The sequence below is a fragment of the Panthera leo genome, chromosome A3 (genome assembly GCF_018350215.1).
Source record: "Panthera leo isolate Ple1 chromosome A3, P.leo_Ple1_pat1.1, whole genome shotgun sequence".
Taxonomy (NCBI): domain Eukaryota; kingdom Metazoa; phylum Chordata; class Mammalia; order Carnivora; family Felidae; genus Panthera; species Panthera leo.
Window position 1 is genome coordinate 54,532,730 of NC_056681.1, and position 25,727 is coordinate 54,558,456.

At 45.1% G+C, this 25,727-nt stretch overlaps 1 protein-coding gene across 3 annotated transcripts in view; it reads right to left on the reverse strand.

The window, feature by feature from the left end:
- The window catches only part of NCK2 (NCK adaptor protein 2), a 153,594-nt gene that overhangs the window by 56,696 nt on the left and 71,171 nt on the right, over window positions 1-25,727 (reverse strand). For all 3 annotated transcript variants that reach the window (XM_042931858.1, XM_042931857.1, XM_042931859.1), the window contains exon 2: window positions 18,153-18,338. The gene's annotated coding sequence lies outside the window, so the exon portion shown is untranslated. The remainder of the gene's footprint in view (window positions 1-18,152; window positions 18,339-25,727) is intronic.

The following is a 25,727-nucleotide window of genomic DNA, read 5'->3' on the forward strand; positions in this document are numbered from 1 at the left end:
TTGGCTCGTCTTGATGACCTTTCCAGTTTTGAGGGACAGTCGCCACGTCTTTGTAATTTGTAGAAGGTCCACAGCTGGGATATGTCTGGTTTCTCCTCAGCAGAGTTGTGTTATGGCTTTGGGAGGAAGAGCACAGAGGGGAGATGCCATTTTCATCACATGGGTATCAAGGGTAGATGCTACCCACTGACTCATCACTGTCGATGTTGACGGCGACGGCCGGCTGAGGTGTGTCTGTCAGGGTTTCCCACTTCTGAGTCACTCTGCCTCTTCTCCATACAGAGCTTTCTGGAAGGACACCTCTAAGCACCGCCCACCCAAGGGTGGGGATCTGTGCTCCACCTTCCTGAGGAAGAGTGTCTCCGCAAGTTATTTGTTATTCCACACAGGAAATCTGTCTCTCTTCCCCGGCTTTAAAATTTATTCATTTATCTGTATCAGTGGAAACTTCTGGATATTTATTTTGTACCTTGGGCTACATTCCAATATTTCTTATGTTGTTGCTCCAACTGTTCTAACTTGGGCTGTTGGGCACTCTGATTTCAGTCGGCTCCTGTGTTCCTTTGACATTCCACCATCGTTGTGAGTTTGCGTGTATGTATGAATGCGTGTGTTCCGAGCATTCAGAACACATCCTTACTTTCTAGCATCACAACATACGCCAGGCTCATCCTGTAGATCTCCTGCCCCAGTCTCAGAATCAACATGGCTGATGTTATAGTAAAATCAGTCTCTACATCCCACCTCATGTGCATTTTCCACATGAGCATTCTCCTGTGCTGCCTCTAGCCCAGTTCCTGGGTCACAGTACCGTCAAAGAAAGCAAAGAAGCCATTCTGCGGGACTACTGCCGTCTGGCTTTGACTAGCCTTCCCTTCTGCTGAGCAGTGCTGTTAACGAATACCTCTCACTGGTTCCTAACATAGTTCTCGCTTTGTCTGCCTTGCTGACTACCCCCACCCCCTCCACAGCCGCAGTCACCTTCTCCCACCAGCCTCGGCTGGGTCCCATCCCCTCTCCTCACCACACAGGCCTCCCTGATCCCACCTACAGCCTGAGGTGCCTACTTCATGCTACCGCAAGCATGATTACTTTTACTCCTGACCTAGGTGAGCCAAAAGTTGGTGACATATGCCAAGAGCCGCTCAAGAGATCTCAGGTGCCATAAATCAGGAGTCTGACATGGCCACCACAAGTACCAAGGAACCATCTAGAAGACTCTGGTAGCACCTACTCCATACCTGCCCCAGGGCAGCCGAATATGGCCCCAGAGGCACTCACAACCCGCTGACCAGTCCCATTTTTATATTTCTGATCACCGGCCCGAGCAAGCCCTCAGTGCCACCTGGCAGCTTACTCTGTGTCCCAAGTGACTCCTCTCTCCGTCTGTGAGGGGTCTGTTTCAGATTCTCCTCCCTCCGCTCACATGCCCACCCCCCACCCCCAGTCTCGGTTGATGAATGACTTTGCTTGCCTCTTATTTTCCTGAGAGAAACAGAAGCAATCGGAAGGCCACCCATGTACCTGTGCCTATGAACAGGCCACCGTCCCTTTTGTTCCTGGCATGAGCATCTGGGTGCCCTTCTGAGCTCTGCCCTTCTCTGTGCACTGGATGCCACCCCTCTGCCCCTGGAGGAATCTGCTCTACTGTGTCATGAATACTCCTCTCATTTCTGGATTCCCTCACCGGCACGCTGACAGCTGACAGTGTCGATCAGCCCCTCTTGAGTGCGTCCCTCACTTGGCTTCTGGGCAATCACACAGCCCTGCTTCTCCCCTCCCTGATTCCCCCTTCTCAGTCTCCCCTCTGGCTCCTATGTTGTTTGTGACAGAGATGCAGGAGCAACCAGACTGTCTGGGAGCCCCTACTCCATCTGCCAATGGCCCGGATGACTCCGCCCGTCCTCCTGCTTCTGAGCACCATTGCGATGAGTGTCACTTCCAAAACTGTCGTCACCCCTGCTCTCACCCGAATCGCCAGACTACTCCACCCAAGTGACCACTGGATGCGTCCACCTGGATGTCTAATGTGGCCCTCCCGCTGTACACGTCTTAAAACAACTCTTCATTCTCCCCACCAGAAACAAAAGAAAACGAATAAAGTCAACAACAAAACTCTCCTGTGTCTCCCACCGGTGTTCCCTTCTGAGCAAATGACAAACCCTTCATCCAGTTGCTCGTCAAGCCAAAAACCTTGGAGCCATTCCAGCCTCGTCTCCGGCACCACCCACCCCATTTGACAGACCCTGCGGGCTCACCCCCAAACAATGTCTCGAATCCACTGACATTGACTCGCCCCCTCCACCGCCCTGCTCCAACCCAGCAGACCCCTCTTCTCCTGACTGTGTGACTTTCTCCTCACTGGTCTCTCTGGGTTCACCCTCCACCGCCCCCTGCCCCATCCCCAGCCTGTTTCCCTAACAGTGGCTTTGCAAGACAAGTATATGTACGAGGGCAGGGATCTGGGTCACTCCTTTGTGCAAATCTTACTACAGCTTCCTGTCAAGTTACAACAGAATTCAAAGCCTTCAGGAAGGCCTCAAATAACTTGACCTTGGGCTCGTTTTCTCCATGCTCCTATCCTCCTGTCCCTCACACTTCGCTGTTCCTCAGAACGACCAGGTGAACTCTTGCCTTGGGGTCTTTGCACTGTGCCCGCCGCCTGCAATGCTGTTCCTCCAATAGCTGCAGACTCTTTGTCCCCTTGCTTTGCTCAAACCTCTGTCCAAATGTCACCTTCCTTGCTCCAAGCCTTCTCTCCTATGTATCCCATCCCCAATTAAATTCAACTCTCAGCCAAGCCCAGTCTGTCCCACCTTTTTTTCTTTTTTTAAAGTTTATTTTTATTTATATGGAGAGAGAGAGAGAGAGAGAGAGCAAGTGAGGGAGGGGCAGAGAGAGAGGGAAACAGAATCCCAAGCCAGCTCCATGCTGTCCGCACAGAGCCTGATGCGGGGCTCGAACTCGCCAACTGCGAACTGTGAGATCATGACCTGAGCCGAAATCAGGAGTTGGAGGTTTAACCGACTGAGCCACCCAGGCGCCCCCACTCTGCCCCACCTTATCTAAAACAGCTGCTGTATTCTCTCCATCCCCTCGCTCTGTTTTCTTGTTTCCATCCCACTTGCCAGAACTTCAGGCGTGTCTTTATTGATTGTCTATTTTCTCCCACGGAATGTAATTCCTTGAGGACAAGGACTTTGTGTCCTTGTAAACAGAACACTTGAAGAGGGCCTGAGCCTATGCATGTACCCAGCAAGCATCTGAAGGGGTGAATTGATGGATGGCCCACAGATGCTCTTTTATCAGTGGCTGTTGACGGCCTCCAGCAGAAGAATCCACTCGTGGGTAGGAGACACTGAAAGGCTGTTGTGTCCTATCCTGAAGGCCTGGTTTGCAGTTGCATTCAAACTTAAGGTGCTTCATCTAAAACGATCTCACTTTTTGAGACGGCCATTGTTCTTCTACATAATAAGAGCTCTTGACTCATGACGGAGGTCACAGAAGATTTCCAATTAAAAATTTAAATTTCATACTATTCAGCTACTTTGAGTAGAAGGATAAAAGTACATGGGATAGGCATACATATTCATGAAATGCCGATCAATAATGAGGAGTAAATCTTCCAGCTCTTTCTAGCAACTGATTCGTGCAGCAACAGAGAATGAAAGAGTAGAGTTTCGGCAAGCCCACAAAGCGTCGGAGAATGCACAGCCCAAAACCTGATTACACACCTGGCCAAGGCAACTGAAGCACTGTTAATACAATTCCAGCATTGAAAACCTTTGTATGTCTCCTTCTCAACCCCCTATCTCAAAATAGGCAGTTGAACACTGAAAACACTGAAACGACACAAAATGGATGTGGCCCTCTCAGCAGAGCCAGAAGAATGCAAGATGCCCTTTTACGTGAAAGCATTAAAGTTTGTAACTAGTGGTTATCCATTGCTGGCACAATAAAAGAACGTCTGGATTCTCGATTGAGAAGGAATTCTCGACTTTCACAGATTGAAACATGATGAAATACACTTGTAAAGAAACCGCCGTAAGCACCACACATAATGACAAAGGACTGGTATTTAGAATACATAAAAAGTCCAAGAAAAAGATCAACAGCTTGACTGAAAGCAAAGGACACGGTCATTGCACAGAAGGGCAGCGCACACGGGGAGCACATATACAAAAAGCTCCACTGCATTCATAATTTGTGATCGTAGGAAGTAAGATGCCATTTGACTCCAGATGGATTAAAAATGCACAAGGTTGAGGATACAGGTGTTCGGAAGGCTGTGGAGCAACAGGAACCCTCGCATTCTGCTGGGGAAACCGAAATGGAATAACCACTTTGGAAGACAGTTTGGTATTTTCCTTTAAGCTGAACGTGGCACACCGTGCAAGGAGGTAATTCCACTCCGAGTCGTGGGTGGTAGAGAAAGTGGCTCATGTGTGTCGGGGCACCTGCCCAGCAGTGCTCACAGCAGCACTGCTTATGACATTAAAGAAGAGAAACAGAGGGGCGCCTGGGTGGCTCAGTCGGTTAAGCGTCCGACTTCGGCTCAGGTCACGATCTCACTGTCCGTGGGTTCAAGCCCCGCGTCAGGCTCTGTGCTGACTGCTCAGAGCCTGGAGCCTGTTTCAGATTCTGTGTCTCCCTCTCCCTCTGACCCTCCCCTGTTCATGCTCTGTCTCTCTCTGACTCAAAAATAAATAAACGTTAAAAAAAAAAAATTAAAAAAAAAAAAAGAAGAGAAACAGAGCATCCAAACAAGGGGAGAAGGGAGAAAGGCGTGCACGGTCACACGACTCGGTACCGTACAGCAGTGAAAGAGAAGCAAGCTGCCCCAAATCACTTTGATGACTCCCAGATACCATGATGAGTAGGGAAAAGAGGCAAAGGACCCTACACGGTTCCATTTTCAGAAAGCCCTGAAACCAGCCAACAAAACACCGTTGTTTAGGCTTACCTATGTATATAGTGAAATGAGCTTCAAAAAGTAAGGGAATGAGGGTGCCTGGTTGGCACACTCAGGAGAGTGAGCAACTCAATCTCAGGGTTGTGAGTTCAAGCCCCACATTCAGCATAGAAATTACAAAAAAAAAAAAAAGAAAAAAAAGAAGAAGCAAGGGAATGGAAAGTTGAGTAAATAAATAAGTGGGAGAGAAAAGACAAACGTCACCAGAGGAATTCCAAATAAATCATGTAGCTCCTCCTTCTCAAGGATCGGGAGCTTAACCTGCTCACTTACGTGGGGGCTGCACTCAGACCTCTTCCCAAGGAGGACAGCCTGAGAAGGGCACAAGGAGGAACTCTAGAGTGGAGAACCCTAACAGGCAGCCTCTGCCGGCTGGTTAAGGCCAAGGGCACATTAATAAGGCAGATGGACAGCACATACCCTGGGTAGTATGTGATGAAAAATGCCACTTTACCCCTATGGTCGTCCTCCAAAAAACCCATAACTCCAGCCTAACAATGAGAATAACTACCAGCTAAATCCCAACCGAGGAATACCTGACAAGTGTCCAGGTCACCCAAACCAAGGAAGTCTCAGGGGTGGTCACAGCCTTAGGACACAGGACAACTAAATGTACTGTGCTCTCCTGGATAGGATCCTCCATACCTGGTGATTTTCCATACTCTGAAGTGTACTTTGATATTAATATAGCCATTCCTGCCTTTCATTTGATAATGCTTAATGTTTACACGGTATAGATTTTTCCATCCTTTTATTGTCAACACATACACATATACCTGTACATACATACATGCATATAAACTATCTCTAAAGTGTTCCAGGATATGACGGGAGAGAGAGAAGCTCCTGAGAACACAGGACATTTACTTGGCCATTTTTGTGCTAAAATGGAGGAGTACTGTAGGGACGAGTTAGGAATGGCCCAAACCCAGGGGTCCTATAACTGTGCAAAGAGTTCAGAACCCTATACCAAGTAACCCATTTGAAATTGGGCTCTAATTTGAGAATAAGCAATTTCTGCTTTACTCAGTTCTATTTTTTGCAAGAAAAAAAAAAAGCCCAAGTCATCAGGTACTCTGTACAGCAGCCTCTTTGAGTTCTCCATTACTGAGACCATCAAAATGACAAGCTTCCCCACAAACATCATCCATCCTGCAAGCAAAACATCTGAGGAGACAGGACTGGGCCTCATGCGGTCAGCCTCTAAGGGACATACATTTTCATGCCCAATTCTAGAGTCACAAAGGACCTAATGCAATCATCCGGTTCATCAGCCGATCCATTGGGATCTTGTGGTACGAGGAGCTCCAATCCCGGTCACTAGGACACTAAGACCTAAGGGACTTTGATCCTGAAGCTAGAGGGTGTGGGTCTGGAACCGAATGTATCCTACGGTCTTCAGTGTGTGACATCACTGAGAGCAAAAAGTGACTTTGGGTACGTTACCTTTTATAAAGTTCTAACTGTTTCACACCTCTCCTGTGTTCTGCAGGTAAACCCAGATATTGTCCTTCAGGGGCAAAAATAAGGGCTCTGTAAAAAGTCCCTAACAGAAAATAAATTATTTCCCTTTCATACAAAATAATAGAGGCTCTGCTGTGTGATTTCTCCACTGACCCCGAGCCACATTCTGCCGGAACCACCATCCCTCATGCTGAAATCTCCAAAATTGAGAACATAAGATATGGAGAGAGAGGATTAGCACTCCTATTTCTGGGATGTTCTAAAGCACCAAGGCACCCTGTGTGGCTTCCTGTTTCTTCATTATATTTTGTTAGATTTCTGTATATAAGACCAGTCTCCCTTGAGGGTTAGCTCACTGTAACCATAAAATTAGAATTGCCAAGAAACACTATAATCAGTCATGGAATGGATTTTTTTTTTTTTTTTTTTTTTTTTTTTTTTTAAGTTTCATGAATCACCTACAGTGTGAATACATGACAATTCTCAACTGGAGGCCTTCAAAGTAGAAGGTCCCTTGCAGGACGATCGATGCAAACATCCAGCCTCCCAGGCCCCTTTAGCTCACTCCAGGTTGGTCTAGAGTCAAGCCTGAGCATCCTAGTGACTCTTCAAGAAAAATGCACGTTCCCAAGTGGCCCAGAGCACAGAGGAGGTGACCCTGGCACAAAAGCAACTGAGCCCCATCTAGGAAACAGGAACACTGCATTTTGATATGCACTTTGCCTCTCTTTTCTTGCCTTTAACCTATGCTCTTAATCCCAAACTAGCCCTCCATCTCCCCAGTGTGAAAACAAAATCCAGGGTTCACGTTAGCAGTTTCCAAATTGGCTGATGAGAAGGACTTGAGAAGTTTTAAAATCAAGCAAAAAAACTCCAGGCTTCCCTGCATCGAATCCCCGGAGCTAGGGCCTGGACCCGGGGTCTGTGATTTTCAAAGTGGCTCTGTGAGGTCGAGGCAGGTTTGGGATGAAAACATCTGCACCAGTGATCCTCCCCTCCGTCAGCAAAGCTGAATCTCTGGGGAGCTTCCCCCATGAGATGCCCCACCCCATCCACCCCTCCAGGTTGGTGGCTCCCTTGTGAAGCCAGCAGGCACTGACCCAGAATTCCCTGAGGCCCGTGTGCTTCTGGAAGGAAAAGTGGTGAGGCAGAGGCCAAGGCACACCTGTCTCCACTTGTCCCCAAGCACCTATCACGTTGCCAGCCCCTGCTCTATGCCTGGCCCACCCAGCCAACAAAAGCCAGCAGCATGGGCAGCTTGTAGCTGGGGGGAATCTGCTAGAGGTGAGGGGCACATGGGAGATGAGCGACTGTTTACTGCCCGTTGGAGCTGGAGGGGGGCCTGTGGTGTCTCACACACCTTGAATACTTCTTCTTGTGCTGATGGTACCAAGGCGTATGCATATGTCCGAACTCATCCAATTGTACATATTAAATGTGCGTGATTTTTTTTATATGAAGTATATCTCAGTTAACTTGAAAAATAAATTGCTGTGTCAGTATGAGAATTCCTTTGATCTCCCACCAGAGTGTGCCCGATCTAAAGGGGTGCGTGGGACGCTGCAAAGCTGTCTTCTGCAGGAAGCATGTCTGGTGGTCCTAGAACACTGTCGGGGGGTGGGGGATGGTCCTAGGGACCTCTTGCTTCCACCTTCTCATGTCACTGATGTGCTTCAGTGTAGAGAACAAAAATGCAGCCTGAGTTTTAGATTTCTGCCTGTCGACTTTTATTGTAACATTGCAAAAGTTTTCTTTGGGAACAGTACTGGCTCTAGGAAGTTAAATAAAAACTTCATGACTAAATCAGACCATAGAACATCACCGTTTAAGGGGAGCGATTTGTGGCTGTGTTAATGAGCAAGATGGTAACAAAAGCAAGGTTTGAATGGAAACCTGGATGGCCCAGTGCTCACTGAGTGGGAGGTGGCTGTATCCACCTGCCAGGTCCAGGACTGCGGCAGCCCAACCCGCATCTCGCTGTGAAATGACACTTGTCTTCTCGGTCTCTCAGAGAGTTGAACTTGACCAGCAATAACAGTGACAAGTTGACGGGTTGGATTTGAGGTTGACTGCCCTCTGGAAGTAAGGGAGATCCTAATTTTTGAATCCACTGTAGTGGTTCCCTGTCCGGAGCCCTTGGCTCTCTGCCCTTCCTGTGTGGAATACTATGCAGGCCATGGTGTGGGCAGGTGGTAGTCAGCAGCAGCCCAGGGCCACCACGTGGACTCTAGGCCAGACCCGGGCCCACTGGGGGACTCAGAATGTTTAGTGTACAGGTGGGATGTTTCCATAGAAGGCTGCATTCTGCTTGGGCCCCCCAAAGGCACTCATGGGAAAGGAGCGGGGAGTACAGCAGCTCTGAGACCCGGCTTCTTCAGACTTGTTTAGAAGGTTTAGGGACTTACAGTTTATGATCCTACCGAGAGATTTTGTCGTAGATTTGGTAGTGCTTACAGAGACTATGAGAGACTTTCCATGCCAAGAGCAGAAGAGCTGGGTAGTCAGTTAAGCGTCCGACTCTTGATTTCGGCTCAGGTCATAATCTCATGGTTTGTGAGATCAAGCCCCGCGTAGGGTTCTGCACTGACAGCACGGGGCCTGCTTGAGATTCTCTCTCTCTCCTTTTTTCTCTGCCCCTCCTCTCTTGTGCATGCACGCTCTCTCTCTCTCAAAATAAATAAACATTAAAGAAAAAACAAGGATGAGAAGAGCTAGGGAGAACCACTGATCCCAGGAGCCTGAAACAAGAAGGTCTTTTTTGTCCATAGCCTGGGTCTGGTGGTGGTCTCTTTTGTGGGAGAAGCTATGTACTGGCCATTTTCAAATGCCTGTCTTATAATCCCCAAACTCCATATTGAACACAGTTTTGTAAAACAATGATGATATTTTCTTGGAGGTTATATTCCAAGCCTCTTTGACTCGTGCCTGGAACAGAGGATTCTGGAGAAAGTGTTGTGCATGCGGGTGTGTGATACAAAGACTGACATCTGTTCACTGGTGTTTTTCATGGCCATGTGTTAAGGTCTAAGCCTTGGTTTCTGGGATGGTGACATGGAGGGACCAGAGAAGTGCCGGGTCTATGATTTTGGAGTCCTAGGACAGTACCGTGTGGACAGTTCTGTAACATAACCTGGACCGCCACACCTTCCACAGAGAAGGTGGAAGCAAGAGGTCCCTAGGACCACCCCCCACAGTGCTCCAGGACCACCAGACATACTTCCTGTGGAAGACAGCTTTGCAGCATCCCATGCACCCCTTTAGATCAGCACACACTGGTGGGAGGTCAAAGGAATTCTCATACTGACACAGCAATTTATTTTTCAAGTTAACTGAGATATACTTCATATAAAAAAAAAGTCACGCATCTTTAATATATACAATTGGATGAGTTCGGACATACGCATACACCTTGGTACCACCACCACAAACAAGGTAATAAACACATCCACCACCTCCAACAGATCTCCCTGTTCGAGATCTACAGAGGGCCCCCAATTTCCGACGGCTCCACCTAGGAATTTTCGACTTGATGATGCCGTGAAAGCGATATGCATTCAGTAGAGACTGTACTTTGGATTTTGAATTTGGATCTTTTCCCAGGCTAGTGATACGTGGTACAATCTTCTCTCATGACGCAGGGCAGGGGCCACAGCCCCAGGCAGCCTCGCAATCACGAAGATCAATAACCGATATACTGACAACCATTCCGGTTTTTTTGTTTGTTTGTTTTCATTCTGTTTTTCACTTTCGGTACAGTATTCAATGTATCATATGGGATATTCAACACTTTATTAGAAAACAGGCTTTGTGTTAGATGTTTTTGCCCAGTTGGGGGCTAAAGTAAGTATTCTAAGCGCTAGGCTAGGCTAAACGCTGATGTTCACAGGTGTATCAAATGCTTTTTTGACTTAACACCGCTTTCAACTTATGACAGGCTTGTTGGGATGCAACCCGTCATCAGTCACAGATGCGTGGTAACTTGCTAAAAAAGCCTACATCCCCCTACCCTGCAACACGTGCACACGGCAGGAATGTGCTTTTTGTTTTTTTCAAGAAAGGTCAGGAAAAAACACTTCACCTAACTGGGGAGCCACGACTGCAGCAATGCTCTCATTTCAAGCTCCGTGTGACCTGCCTGTTAGTATTGTTCTGTCACATCTACAGGCTCTTAAAAGAAGACAAAGAGTGCTACTAGGTCACCATGCAAACCAGCACGAAGGTCACCATCCAACACAGGGCCATATTTGGTTAAGTAATTATAACCCATGACATTCTGGCTCATTTCCTTCTTTTATACAACGGTGGTGGTGTGAAAAGAGAGGGGAACGGCCACATCACCTGGCTTTAAAGAGAATTCAGGAAAATTTATAGGAAAATTCCTTAGTAAACCAGAAGGTACGAGTCAGAGAACAGTGGAGAATGGACAGGAATGCTATGAATTCAGCCTCTACAATCTGTCAGAGAGAAAAGAAAGGGTGTGGAAAGGGCAAGGACTTGCTTTCCCGTGTTTTTAATTGTTTTTTCCAGCTTTCTAAGAAGCCACCCTGTTAGGGCATGTTAGGTAAGACAGAAAAGAAAAATGCTTGTTTCAACTTTGATCATCACTGCAACCACTATAAAATGATGGTTTCATTGCCTACATTGAAAAATCATTAAACTGCGATTTTATGCAGCTTCACTCTGGTGTACAAAGGTCCTGGAAGTATATTGGACCACGGGACGACCCGGAACACAGAAAGTATACCAGGTCCTCTTGAGTCTACAAGTGACTTCTCTTTCAAAGGTCTGTTCATAAGAGAGGAATCACGAGTACAAGGTGACTCTGAACGCCATCTGGGAACAGCACAAGTGGAAGTCTGAGGCCTGTGTCCTGACCTCAGCTTGGTCCCGAGCTGCTGAGCTGATGCGAGGACTTCAGCAGGTACAATGCCCTCCACGGGATTCAGCTTCCTGTCTCCCATCCCTCCGATCCTTCCCAAAGCTTTCCTTCATGCTCCCTTCTTTAAGTTTCCAAAAGAGACTTGCTTCCAAACCATACTTAGTTCCTGGAGACTTTTCTATGGAAAAAAATAAGTAAATGGATACAATTCATGGTCTAGGAAGAATGAAAGGCTTTGGGTCAGGAAAATGTGGGGGTACAGCCTGCTCTTATGAGCTCTGGGCTTTGGCCACGCTGTGTAATCTGAGTGTCAAGTGGACCCCGGTCCCAAGTTAGTGCTCAGACAACAGGGGATTACTGTGTCATTGCCAGGGTATGTCAGGGACATGGGGAAGAGAAAGAACATGGACTTATAAACCAGGACCTTGGTCGAAATGCTATTGTGCAAGTTCAACTCTATGAACACAGGCAATCCTCTTACCCTCTCCTGAGGGTTAGTGCCTCTGTTCATGAAATGGGGGTAATGAGATCTGTCTTTCAGATTAAGGACAACAACAGAGGTGGCAAAAGCCCTGTGCCAGGTACCAGAAAAGTGTCTGGTAGGTTGTTTTGTTTTTTTGTTTTTTGTTTTTTTTAACAATTTATGCTCCTTTTTAATTTTGATCCTTGGAAGAAGAAAAGAGCTCACTGGAATGTAAGTTTAAAGCATTTTTAAAAATCCATCTCAGTCCCTCCATTTACTCTTCAAGAAGTTCAAAATAAAAGGATCAATGGGAAGACAAAAAGGACTGACATCTAAAATGTGTTTCTTGGGGCGCCTGGGTGGCTCAGTCGGTTAAGCATCCGACTTCAGCTCAGGTCATGATCTCGCAGTTCGTGAGTTCAAGCCCCGCGTCAGGCTCTGGGCTGATGGCTCAGAGCCTGGAGCCTGTTTCAGATTCTGTGTCTCCCTCTCTCTCTGACCCTCCCCCGTTCAAACTCTGTCTCTCTCTGTCTCAAAAATAAATAAACGCTAAAAAAAATTTAAAAAAAATAAAATAAAATGTGTTTCTTTGGTACACAGAGAAATATCCACTTTCAGACCATAATTGGTTAGAATATTGCAGCAAATCTAATATGCAATAATGTGAAATTTGCTAAGATGCACAAAGATATTACAGTCAAGTGAAATCTCTTTTCAGATTCACTGGCTGCCCAGAACAGGGAGAGAGAGGCACGGCCACCCTCTCCAGGGGTGGTGCCATCTGTATGGAATGCTGCCCTGCATTATAAGCATCACACTCCAAGCATGGGGTACAAATGAGAGCACAGGTGCAGATGTTTGAGAGCCCTTGTACTTGAGCAAACCTGGACTGAAAAGTGTCCAGTAGGTTAAAGCAGGTTCCCATCAACTCCACCACCAGGTTAACTGTGGTAGAATCAATACTGCAGTATTTTTTTGGCAATGTAAACTCAACATAATAAAGCTCACAGCTAATAACATACCTAATAGTGGAAAAACTGATAGCTTTTCCCCAAAGATCGAGGAACGAGAGAAGTATGTCCACTCTTGCCACTTTTCATCATAGTACTAGAATTCCTCGCCAGAGCAATTGGACGAGAAAAAGAAACAAAAAGCACCCAAATCCGAAAGGAAGAAGAAAAACGGTCACTATTTGCAGATGACGTGATAAACAAATTCAATGAAGTTGCAATATACAATATCAATATGCTGTACAAATATCGGTTCTGTTCCTCTACATTAACAATGGACTATCAGGAAGAGAAATTAAGAAAGCGATCTCATTTACAATTGCATCACGAAGTATAAAATACCTAAGCAATAAATATAACTGAGGAGGTACAATATCTATACACTGAAAACTGTAAGACACTGATGAAACAAAGTGAAGAAAACACAAACAGAAAGATATTCCATGCTCATGGATTGCAAGAATTAATATTGGTAAAATGTCCATATAACCCAAAGCCATTTTCAGACTCAGTGCAATTCCTATCAAAATTCCAATGGCATTTTTGTCAGAAATAGAACAATCTTAAAATTTGTATGGAACCACAAAAGATCCTGAATAGCCAAAGCAACCTTGAGGGAAAAAAAAACAAAAACAAAAAAAAAACAAAAAAGACCCACAAAGCTGGAGGCATGGATTTCTGATTTCAAGCTATATTACAAAGCTGTGGTAATCAAAAATGTATGGTGTTGGCATAAAAAGAGACACATAGATCAATGGAACAAAGAGCCCCAAAATAAACCCATACGTGGATGATCAATTAATTTCCAACAAAGGAGCTAAGAATATACAGCAGGGAAAGAATAGTCTCTTTAATAAATGGTGTTGGGAAAACTGGACAGCCACATGTAAAAGAATCAAACTAGACCACTATCTTGCACCATAGACATAATTCACTCAAAGTAGATTAAAGGCTTGAATATACGACCTGAAACCATTAAACTCCCAGAAGAAAACATAGGCGGTAAGCTCCTTGACATTGGTCTTGGCAATGTGTTTTTGGAAGCAAAAGTCAACAAAAGCAAAAATAAACAAGTGGGATTCCATCAGTCTAAAAAAGCTTCTGCATAGCAAAGGAAACCATAAACAGAGTGAAAAGTAACCTACGGAATGGGGAAAAATACAAATCACATTATCTGATGAAGGGCTAATATCCAAAATATATAAAGAACTCATACAACTCAGTAGCAAAAACACAAACAAAAAATAGGTAGAGGATCTGAACAGATATTTTTCCAAAGAAGATATCTAAATGCCCAACAGGTACATGAAAAGGCGCTCAACATCACTAATCACCGGGGAAATGTATCAAAACCACAATGAGATATCACCTCATCATACCTGTTAGCATGGCTATTAGCAAAAATACAAGAGACAACAAGTATTGACAAGTATGTAGAGAAAAGGAAGCACCTCACTGTTGATAGGAAAGTAAGTTGGTGCAGCCACTGTGGAAAACACCATGGAGATTCCTCAAAAGATTACAAACAGAAGTACCATATGATCCAGCAATCCCACTTCTGGATATCTATCCAAAGGAAACGAAAACAGGATATCAAAGAGATGTGTGCACCCCCAAATTCACTGCTATTGTTATTCACAATAGCCGAGATACGGAAACAACCTACATGTCTATCCAGCAATGAATGGATTAAGATGTGGTGTTTATACATAACGGAATAACATTTAGCCGTAAAAAAAAAAAAAAAAAAAAAAAAAAAAAGGAAATCCTGCCATTCTTGACAACACGGATGGACCCTGAGGCATTATGCTAAGTGAAATAAGCCAGCAGAGAAAGACAAATCTTGTGTAGTATCACTTATATGTGATATCTGGCGGGGGGGTTGGGGGGGGGGGGGAGGAGGTCAAACTCCTAGAAACAGAGTAGAAAAGTGGTTGCCAGGGACTGAGGTTAGAGGAAACAGCCAGAGGTTGATAAAAGGGACACACTTCCAGCTAGAAGATAAATAAAGCTTAAGGATCTAATGTATAACAGAGTGACTACAGTTAATAACACTGCATTATTTAATCGAAATTTGCTAAGAGGGAACCTAAATGTTCTCACATACACACAGGAGAAGAGAAATATGTGAGGTGATGGACGTGTTAATTAACTAGATGGTCAGGATTCTTTCACAGTGTATATGGTGTATCAAATCACCACGAAGTATGCTTTCAGTATCTCACAATTTTGTCAATTAGACCTCCAGAAAACTGAAAAAAAGAATAAAGGAAATGATGTGGACAGGATCCCCGCTAACATCTGCTCTCCGATACTCCTATCAGCAAATTGACGGTCTGAAATCTTCGTCTCCTTTCCTTCACTTCGCTCACGAGTCTTCTCACCTAAGCCACGGTCTTTCCTGCCCCATAACACCATGATCCTTCTACCCCTTAAGCTTCTGTCCTGAAAATGGTTCTAAATCGTTTCTCAAAAGATGAGAGATTTTCAGCATAGTGTACCATGCCCTTTCATGTCTTTCATCCCCAGTAAACCCCAGCCAGCCTCCAACGACCATGAACCCCAGTCGATTCTCAATCATACATGAGAAGAGTTAAGTACAGGCTACGCATTCTCTAACAGTTCTAATGTAAATGGGAAAGGGTCTGCTGCCAGGCTTCTCCCATGGTCTCCACTTCGCAAAATAGGCAGGGTCAAGGTTAGGGAGTTCCCAAGATTCTGCTCTTCAACCTCAAAGTGGGGGAGGCTCCAGGGAAGACAATATGGGGCAGGGAAGTGCACAACTTGGTAAACAGGGGCTTGGGACTCCAGTTGGGCCCCTCTGAGATGGAGCATGGACATTCCACCGTCTTCATTCATTCCACCCTCAGCCCGGCCCTAGGTGCAGGTCTGCGCTAGGACAGGGCAAACTTTGTGTCCCAATAACTGGGCAATTCATTCGAGGCTGACATCCCACTAACCACCTTACCAGGCTAGCACGGCTGTCACTTCTTTCCAAAATGTGCCCTTTTCCTGCTGGCAATTGAAAGACCACTGACCAAAGAGCATGCTGGGTCCCCACCCATATTGCTTAAATGATCTGGAAACTCTAAGATCCATTACCCAGTGAATTCACCTAGCTTGTCCTTGCCAAGGGGACCCAGTATGCCTCGGTGCACACATGCCCTCATTCTTCAAAACTCACTCCAAACAGAGCATCCTCTGGCTTTTCCAGACTCCTCTCTGAGGGCCAGCCAGATCGCCCTGCCATGTGCACCAGGGACTCACTGTAAGAAACCAGCCACAGCTGTCAGGGTCCAGCCTCATCCCACAAGGGCATGAGAAAGGCTTTCTAGAGCTTATTTTATCTATTTTTGTAGCTGCTAAAACACAGTGCTAAAATGGTCAATGGTCTAGAATCTAGTTGGTGCTCACAATAAATATTTATTATACAAATGGATACATCTAATGATTTTCCGACTGGACATTTATCTAAACCACAAAAGTAATTCTTAATAAGTCAATCAGGGTTTTTTGGTCATGGATGTCATGAGCTTATAGAAATGAACTAGTTAAAATAATATGTGTATAGATATCTCTGTAAGTATCTTTTCATGGTTATGAATGGTTCTCTATCTAACTGTACACAGGAATCAACCATTTGCCTAATAGCAATAGATACCTGCAGGGCACTCGTGCAGAATATACTGCTAGGAGTGAGCACATTACTTTCTCTGCCTTACCACTCTCCGAACGAGACACTTTCAGAATAACTGAAGTGATAACATGAAGTGTGTTAATGCCATTAAGTGTCACATTCTAATACTGATGAATTCCTGATGAATCCTGACGATCAGATTTGAGGATTTTCACTAATTTCTCGCTTATTACCATGAAATACGTGACTGCATTTATAAAAGACTAAGTCTTAAAAGGTTCCACTTCAATGACTATTATAAAAAATTGATTTGCAAAGGGTAAGAGCTTTTCTGTGTAATGGAAATCTCCTAGGATTGGACATGAAACATCCCAATGGTGTTTATCTTACATCAGGTCTGAAGGAGAAACCTGGGAATGCCCCATCGACGCATGAGGCTATGTAAAGCTAGTAAGAGACCAGTCCAGGGGGCACAGGGTCAGGATAACTTTAAGCATAGTGGGAGAGAGGAAGGAGGGCATAGAATTCAGCTACACAATATGACCTTCAAGCTCTCAATTCCAAACCAAGCCCTAGACCTGGAAATCACAATGAACAACACTCTAAATAAATGGGACATGTCATTTCCTCCAAGTGAAATCATAAAGGATAATAATAAGCTGAAGACACCCAGACACTTAATCCTACTCTTATGGAAATACTACCTATTATTTCTGTGCTGTTCAGGTTACTACACATCAAAAAGGAGCAGAAGTAAAATCAAGAAGCCTCCAAAAAAAAAAAAAAAAAGTCGTTAAGGGGGAAAAAAAAAACCCACTTACAAAAATTTTAGCAGCAGTTTTAGATGAAATGAAAGCTAATTCTCATCTATATTAAATTAATAAACTTACAGAAATCATACCAAGAGATTCTACAGCCCAAAGTTATAGATTCAAGAACAGTTTAAAACAATTTGTGAATAACACGAGCAAAATAAGGGTCTGAAGAAAAGCTAGTGAATTGGGTGTTCCCACCTCCAAACTGTACCTTCTTCATAAAGCCTGCCTACGGCCCAGCCAGAGACAGAACACCAGATTAACCACACTACCAAACCACAACCCTTACAATTTCAATCATATGTCCCAAATGATTTGTTAGGGCTGAAAAATATTTCTGTTATACAGACTACATGTTTCTGCCCAGGAACGGCTATTACAGGATCCCTGGATCTCAGAGCCCACATGCTGTATTACGGGTACAGTTTTAACACGTGCGAGCAGATTTCTCACACAAACAAGCAGAATTTTCCCCAGAATCCTTTATCCGTTTGCACATTTACACGTAGACTATTCTTCTAGGCGTCACAGTTGGAATGAACCTTTACCAGACCAAAAGCATCCTGAAGGCAGTTCTTATTTATCTCATAGTCCCAGAGCAGCACAAGGAAGGCCTCGACTTGTACAGACTCAAGGCCACCTTGAGCTGGTGCCACAGGGCGTTTTATAAGTGGGGGGACACCCACCATTCTGCTTCCTGGTTACTCAAGTAATGCCATCATGTGCTGATGCAGGAACAGTTAACTCATTTTTGAACCAGGGCCCTTGAAAATGTACAGTTTATGTAGCTCAATACATGAGGGCCACACTTCTTGTCATTTTACTAATGGAAAACCTACCATGCAAATCGAGCATTTGAGGCGAAAGCACCAACTTCTCCCAGCTGTTTTAAGCAGGAAATCACAGGCTTACCTTTGGCACTCAGTTATAAGAGATGACTGGCAAAACGCAGAACTCCTCAAAAGGTGAATTTCTCAGCTGGTCACACCTCCTGAAGTTACAAAGCTGCAGGAATTCTCCAGATTCTTGAATCCAACCCAAATCTCAGCAGAGGATTATGATCTGGGGAATCACTTGTATAGAAGGAACATATGAATTCTGAAAGGAAACAGAAAAAAACACATTTATTGGGACCACGTGCTCGTTTGATTTTAAGTTAACTGCCTGAAAATTATTTGCCTGAAACCAGTAATTTTCTTTTTTAAATAGAATTTATTGTCAAGTTAGCTAACATACAGTGTATACAGTGTGCTCTTGGTTTCGGGAGTAGATTCCCATGAATCATTACTTACATACAACACCCAGTGCTCATCCCAACAAGTGCCCTCTGCAACGCCCATCACCCATTTTCCCCTCTCCCCCACGCCATCAACCCTCAGTTTGTTCTCTGTATTTAAGGGTCTCTTATGGTTTGCCTCCCTCTGAAACTAATTTTTTGCCCCTTCCCTTCCCCCATGGTCTTCTGTTAAGTTCCTCAAATTCCACGTATGAGTGAAAACATATGATCACTGTCCTCTGCCCGACTTATTTCACTTAGCATAATACCCTCCAGTTCCATCCACATTGTTGCAAATTGCAGGATTTCATTCTTTCTCATTGCTGAGTAGTATTCTATGGTATACATAAACCACATCTTCTTTATCCATTCATCAGTTGATGGACACTTGGGCTCTTTCCATACCTTGGCTATTGTTGATAGCACTGCTATAAACATTGGGGTACAAGTGCCCCTATGCATCAGCACTCCCATATCCTTCGGATAAATTCCTAGTAGTGTCATCGCTCGGTCGTAAGGTAATTCTATTTTTAATTTTTTGAGGAACCTCCACACTATTTTCCAGAGTGGATGCACCAGTTTGCATTCCCACCAGCAGTGCATGAGGGTCCAATATTTTCAATACACCCCAGAAAAAAGTTGCTTTGTACCTACTGACCCCTGCCCAAACAAAAACGTCCTCCTCCTCCACCTTCAGATCCCTGTCTGGTACCTCTGAGGCAGTCAGGTACCTCTATGGAGGAAAGAGATGGGGACGGTGGGGACAGCTAGCCATAACCCAGGCACCTAAGTTCCCAAGATTCTTCAGCCCTCTTCCCCAAGACGGCTCCTCCCCACAGCCTTCCAAGCCTTCTGGAAACAAAAGAAAGGTTGCCCGGTGGAAAGGAAGCAAGTCTGAGAGCCTAATGAAGGGAGAAGGGTTGCAGAGAGCAGGGATGTTTAAATTTAGAGACTCACTCCTCTGTCTCGGAGGTCTCTTGCACTGGCCATTTACTGGGAGAGATCCCCTACTGGACCCCACAGCCTTGTGCTACAAACCATCCCTGCAGGAAATCTGAGAATAACGTCCAGAAACCACAAGGAAGTGGGGACAAGAGCAGCCTGACGGAGATGACCTGTGGCCTCTCCCCCTTGCTCTGGGGGAGTCTGCTGCTGCCTTACGTTCTCTGCACTTGGGGGGCTCTTTTCAGTCCTTGCCCAGCATTGCTGAGGGGACCCTGAAGCTCTGTGGACCTCCAAGAGAGTTCACTGACAGTTTTAATTACATTTCAGACCCAGAGGGGATCGGTCCTGACAGTTCACTCAGAGAAGATCTATTTATTCATCCCTAGCATGATTATGACCCAAAACGTTAAATACCCCATGGAAAAAATCAAATTCTATTTTAGTCCAATAGAAAAAGATAATTCAAGTAGGGCTTTCATAAAAACGTTGAATGGCACATTCATAAATTTTGATTAAAAAATTAATTCCTCTTTATGCACTCTCTAGCATTATTTTAAAGACTGCAGACCTTAACAAATATATATGTATATATATATGATTTAATGCAAGGAAAAGGTGATGCCGCAGCACAAAAGAAATACTAGGTTTGGGCAAGACGTGTACCAGGACAATTACACCCTTCTCTCTGCTACATGTTTACAATCAAATGACAGGATCTCCAGAAATAGAAGTTTTAGTATCCGGACTCAGGTCCTGAGCAAGTATTCTTTTTTTTTTTTTTTTTTTTTTTTAACCTTTATTTATTTTTGAGAGAGACAGAGTGAGAGCGGGGGAGGAACAGAGAGAGGGAGACCCGGAATCTGAAGCAGGCTCCAGGCTCTGAGCTGTCAGTACAGAGCCCGATGCGGGGCTCGAATCCACGAATGGCTATCTGGGATTCAAGTGTGAAAAAGGAAGGCTGCAGTGTTTTCCCAGAGAAAAGCATTTCACAGACAAACGGTCAATGCACAAAGCATACGCCTTCAATGGAAATAAACAGAGGGATCAAGACCTGTCTCATCCTGGGTTTAAATGTACCCTGCCCACGTCCTATGTTTATTTAATGTGGGGCTATTGGCGTATTCAAAACCTCTGGTAAGGACAAACATTTCCAATCAGATCTTAAGTACAAAGATTTAAACCCATCAGGAAAGCATACACTCTTATGCAAAAACCACCTCAGACTGCAAACGCTACCCAGCACAAGGTCAGCTGGACTGCAGAAGGTTCTCGCCCAAGAATTGACTCAAGGACAGTCTACAGAGTGTGTTGCACACAGACGGGAATATACGAAACGCGTCTAGGTTTTCCTTTGAAAATATTTCTCCACTAGCACCATGTGCATCTCCCTTTAGAAACAGATGACGAAGAGGTAGAACCAGAAAGCAATGAACCCTGATACCAAACATATCTCCCCTCCACATTACTTTGGACTCCTAATAATGCAACATTTTGTCACCGCGAAATCCACAGGATTTTCTGAATTGTCTGTAACACTGACATTTTCTTTTTCTCAAATATGTTTGTGAAAAACCTGAGCCACAACTTGGGGCTTCTCCCCGGTCTTCTGGGGGCATCTGGCTACAGCACCTGTTTCAACTGGGAGGGTGTGCTCTGGGCTTGCGTGCCTCGGTACCTCGATCTGCAATTCTGGGAGCACTATGGGTCCTGGGGCCAGGGCCTGCCCCGCCACCAGTGCCGACCTTAGTCTAATTTAGACTTCCAGTGCCTGCTACAGCACCAGACACCGGAGGTCCCGGGCGGTGTCCTTCATACCTTAGCCCCGCATGGAGGTCCAGTGGTGACGTCCATCACTAATGCGCTTTACTCCAGGGGAGTCATGAAGGATTAGCAAGGGGGGATGCGCCCCGTTCTGCTGATGGCCCAAAGCTGTGTGTGGGGACGCTCAGCTCTACCTATTTTACAGCTGGCCACTGTTCCCGGACCATTCAAATCTCCTGAAGGCTCATACTGGTGCTCAGGGGATACCACCTCTCCTTCTCCCTGATTCACAGAAACAGAGTAACAGGCAGAGACGAGAAGAGCTTGTCCTGGTCCCAGTGAGACACTGCACTGGTGCTCCCCCTTCACAGCAACCCGATGAGAGAAATCTTATCATACAGCTCAGGGACTAAGCCACGAGATGGCCCACAGCCAGAATCTAAACCTACGCTGGCCTGATTTGAAATTTTTTTATTAACATTTACTTATTTTTGAGAGAGACAGAGCATGAGCGGCAGAGGGGCAGAGAGAGAGGGAGACACAGAATCCGAAGCAGGCTGCAGGCTCCAGGCTCTGAGCTGTCTGCACAGAGCCCAACACGGGACTTGAACCCTCGAACGGTGAGATCATGACCTGAGGCAAAGTCAGACGCTCTACTGACTGAGCCAGCCAGGCGCCCCGGCCTGATTTCAGAGCCCTGCCAATGCTCTTTCTCCTCAGAAAAGATCACCACTAACAGGTAGAGCCTGGAGACTCAGGCAGAGACTGACTGCCGCCGCCATCGGTCTGGAGTATCTGCTACACTGGGAGGCCAGCTTCAGCCTCTCCAATCAGGTAGGGACAGCATAATGCTGCGTCAAAGAAGCAAGCCCACGAAGGCACACAGCACCTTATTTTCAAAGGAACCGTTTCTCTTAGATGTTAATGCAGCAAAAAGAATTACTGAAAAACATCATCTGACTGGGTTGAGTAGTGCACACAACCAAAAGAGTCGCAGGTTACATCAGGTGAGCATCACAACCCAATGTTACACATACCAAATGCACCACGAGAAACCTCCAGACCCCTAAATTTTAGGCCCTCTGGGCTCCCAAATGTCACAGCCTCATCTCGCCCTTTCTTACCCCTCTTTGTCCTCTCCACGTGAGACCCCTCTTCAGAGCACATAGGCCCTACAGTGGCCCAAGCTGACATCCAGCTCAGAATGAATATGCAGGGTCCCTGCCTGACCAGAAGGACATGGGGCCAGGCTATCTTGGTGACTTCTGGCAGAACTAACTATGTTTCATTCCTACCAAGCTACTTGGTGGAAAACTTTATTCTGGTGGGAAAGTGCTAGTTTCAGACACTGAACAAAGCTATACAAAAGTCTCCTTGAGTGGCCTGGCTAAAATTCAACCCTGGTTTCTTCCCCCATGTGGACTCACACCATGCACAGTGGTCCCCAGTCAGGGCCCAGAGAGTAATGGAAGGCCATAAGCAAGGGTCCAAATTTCAAAAAGTCCCATGAAATTAGGATTCTTACTCAAGATAAAGCAGTCCTGAGCAAGACAAACTCCCAAGTTTTTTTCTTTTTAATTTTTATGTGTGTGTGTGTGTGTGTGTGTGTGTGTGTTTATTTTTGAGAGAGACAGAGAGAGAGAGAGAGAGCGCGCGCGTGAATGGGGGAGGGGCAAAGAGAGAGACAGAGACACAGAATCCAAAGCAGGCTCTAGGCTCTGAGCCATCAGCACAGAGCCTGACACGGGGCTCAAACCCACGAAACATGAGATCATGACCCAAGCCAAAGTTGGATGCTTAACCTACTGAGCCACCCAGGCGCCCTAACAAACTCCAAGATTTTCTGCATTGGGCTGCTTTTCTATCTGTTCTAAATGACAATGCTGGTTATCAGTTGATTATATCTGTTGATTAGAAGTTCATTAATGAAAATGGAAAAAAAAAAAAAGAAGTACTGATTTCTAACTCTCTGAACAGCCACAAAGTGCCATCACATATGGCTAAGGCAGGTGTTTGGAGAGGAGCGAAAATGGGTCAGATTTTAAGCTCTGAGGTTTCTACGTTCTAAAATAATGGAAATTTCTGCCTTGTAGGACTGAAACTGCGGGCAATGGGGTCAACCACATATAAGGAGATCACAAAAAGTGGCATGAGTCCACAGATCAGAATGGGGTCCCAGGCCTGGTTCAGTGACCCAATGCCCTGTATGACTCTGTGCCTCTGTTTCCTCCTTCAGGACAAGGGTCCTTCAGCTCCAATTCTGCGGCTTTGACGTACAAGTGGATTTAAGAATTATCAAAACTTGACGATGCAGTACCAAAAAAATTATGAAGGCTTATCTAAAATACCATGACAAAAAAGTCATAATGCAAATCTTAATATGAATTTAAGTTTTACAGTCCACTGCCTAAAAATTCTAACAGATAGGAATTTGATTAGCAACGCCACTTCCAATGGTTTGTTAAGATTTTTGTTTATATAGTTGATGGTACAAAACTCCATTCTCCAAAAGGTCTGATAAGGTGTGTTACTCCTGAGATCTTCCCCCTTGTCCAAATCAGTTTTCGGGATCAGCCTACAAAGCCTGCTATCCACCTCAACACCATAGCTAGACAATCTAATGACACATACAGGCATACCTTGGAGTTACTGAGGGTTCAGTTCCAGACCACTGCAATAAAATGAATACTGCAAGAAGCAAGTCATGAATTTTTTTTTTTTTTGGCTTTCCAGTGCATTTAAAGTTATATTTACACTATAATGCAGCCTATTAAGTGTGCAATAACATTAGGTCTAAGAAAACAATGTACGTGCGTAATTAAAAAATACTTCGTTGCTAAAAAAAAATGCCAGCCATCATCACTGATCACCGTGATTAATCACAAATGTAATACTAATGCAATAGTTGGAAATACTGCAAGCCTTAACCAAAACGTGACATGAAGACGTGAAGTGAGCAAATGCCGTTGGAAAAGTGGCGCCAATAGGCTCGCTCAACCCAGGGTTGCCACAAACCTTCAATTCGTGAAAAATGCAATACGACCGAAGAGCAACAAAATGAGGCATGGCCGTCACATTATTAAAAGGCTCACTAGCACTCTTTATGACACGGGCCCGTTGCTGTCCAGATAGTTACAATACCCATAAAAGGTACACTGACAAAACTAAACCTTAAACACTAACATGCACTACTGGATAAAACTTGGGCAAAACCCCTTTTGTTTCAAAAGGCAGGATGGACGGACAGGGAAGGCAAGGCAACACAAAACAAGACACACAGACTCTAAAATCTTATCTGAGACAATTCTGGTGTGCCAGGTAATTCAAAGGCTTTTAACTATGAATATGTGTAAGAATTATTAATTATTTTGCTGAAGTTCAAGTCCTTTACTTTTGGGGGATAAAGAACTGAAAGAATGGGGGAAAATGGAAGAAAGGCCAAGGTCGACAAATGGGGTACGGGTGAGCAAATTCTCTAATTTTTTTTTTGTGTTATTTATTCTTGAATGAAAGAGAGAGTGAGCATGAGCGGGAGAGGGGCAGAGCGAGAGAGAGACACAGAATCAGAAGCAGGCTGCAGGCTGTCAGCACAGAGCCGGACATGGGGCTCGAACTCACAATCCGTGAGATCGTGACCTGAGCCGAAGTCAGGCGCTCAACCAACTGAGCCACCCAGGAACCCCAAGCAAATCCTATTTCTCTCTCCCCTCCCTCCTTCTCTCTCTTTCTCTCTCTCTTTAATTTACACTTTTTAAAAACAGAATCTTAAAAAGCAAGCAAGAAGGCCAGACACAGGCTGTTGTTAACAGTGGTTACAACCAATAAGCTTATGGGGTGGAAACAGGGGTGAGGATATGATTTTACTTTTAACTTTTCTGTAACATTTTTACAACTACGTCTTACTTTGGTGATTAGGACATTAATCTATTAGATAAAATCACATCCCCTTTCCCATTTCTCTTCATTGCATGGTTTTCCGGAAGGGAAGCCCAGCCAGGACATAGGGCACATGCTATCTCCCCTTCCTCTCATCCATACTCCCTGCCCCCGGCACTAAACAAGCCCTCACCATCAGCCCTCCTCTCCATTCCGGTTTTGTCATTTCAGAACTCCACTGCTAAGATGGCTGCTCACTGCCTTGGTCTCCAAAGCCCTCTCCCACCTTCACCTCATCTTTGGGAACTTCCTGCAGATTCTCGCCTCCCTCCCCACCCTGTTCCAGTGCCCAGCAGAGGGCTGAAATCCTACCCTCTTTCAAGAGGCTGTTCAAGGCCCCTCCTCTCGAAAGAGTTTCTGGATACCTCCAGAGTCAGTTAAGCACTCTTCCTTCTGGGTTTGAATTGTGTCCCCCCAGATTCCTCTGTTGAAGTCCTAACCCCCAGTAGTACTTCAGAATGTGACAGTATTTGGAGATAGGATCTTTAACGAGGTCATTAAGTTAAATGGAGATTGACGCTAATCTGATATGACTGGCGTCCTTATAAGAAGGAGAAGAGACACTAGGA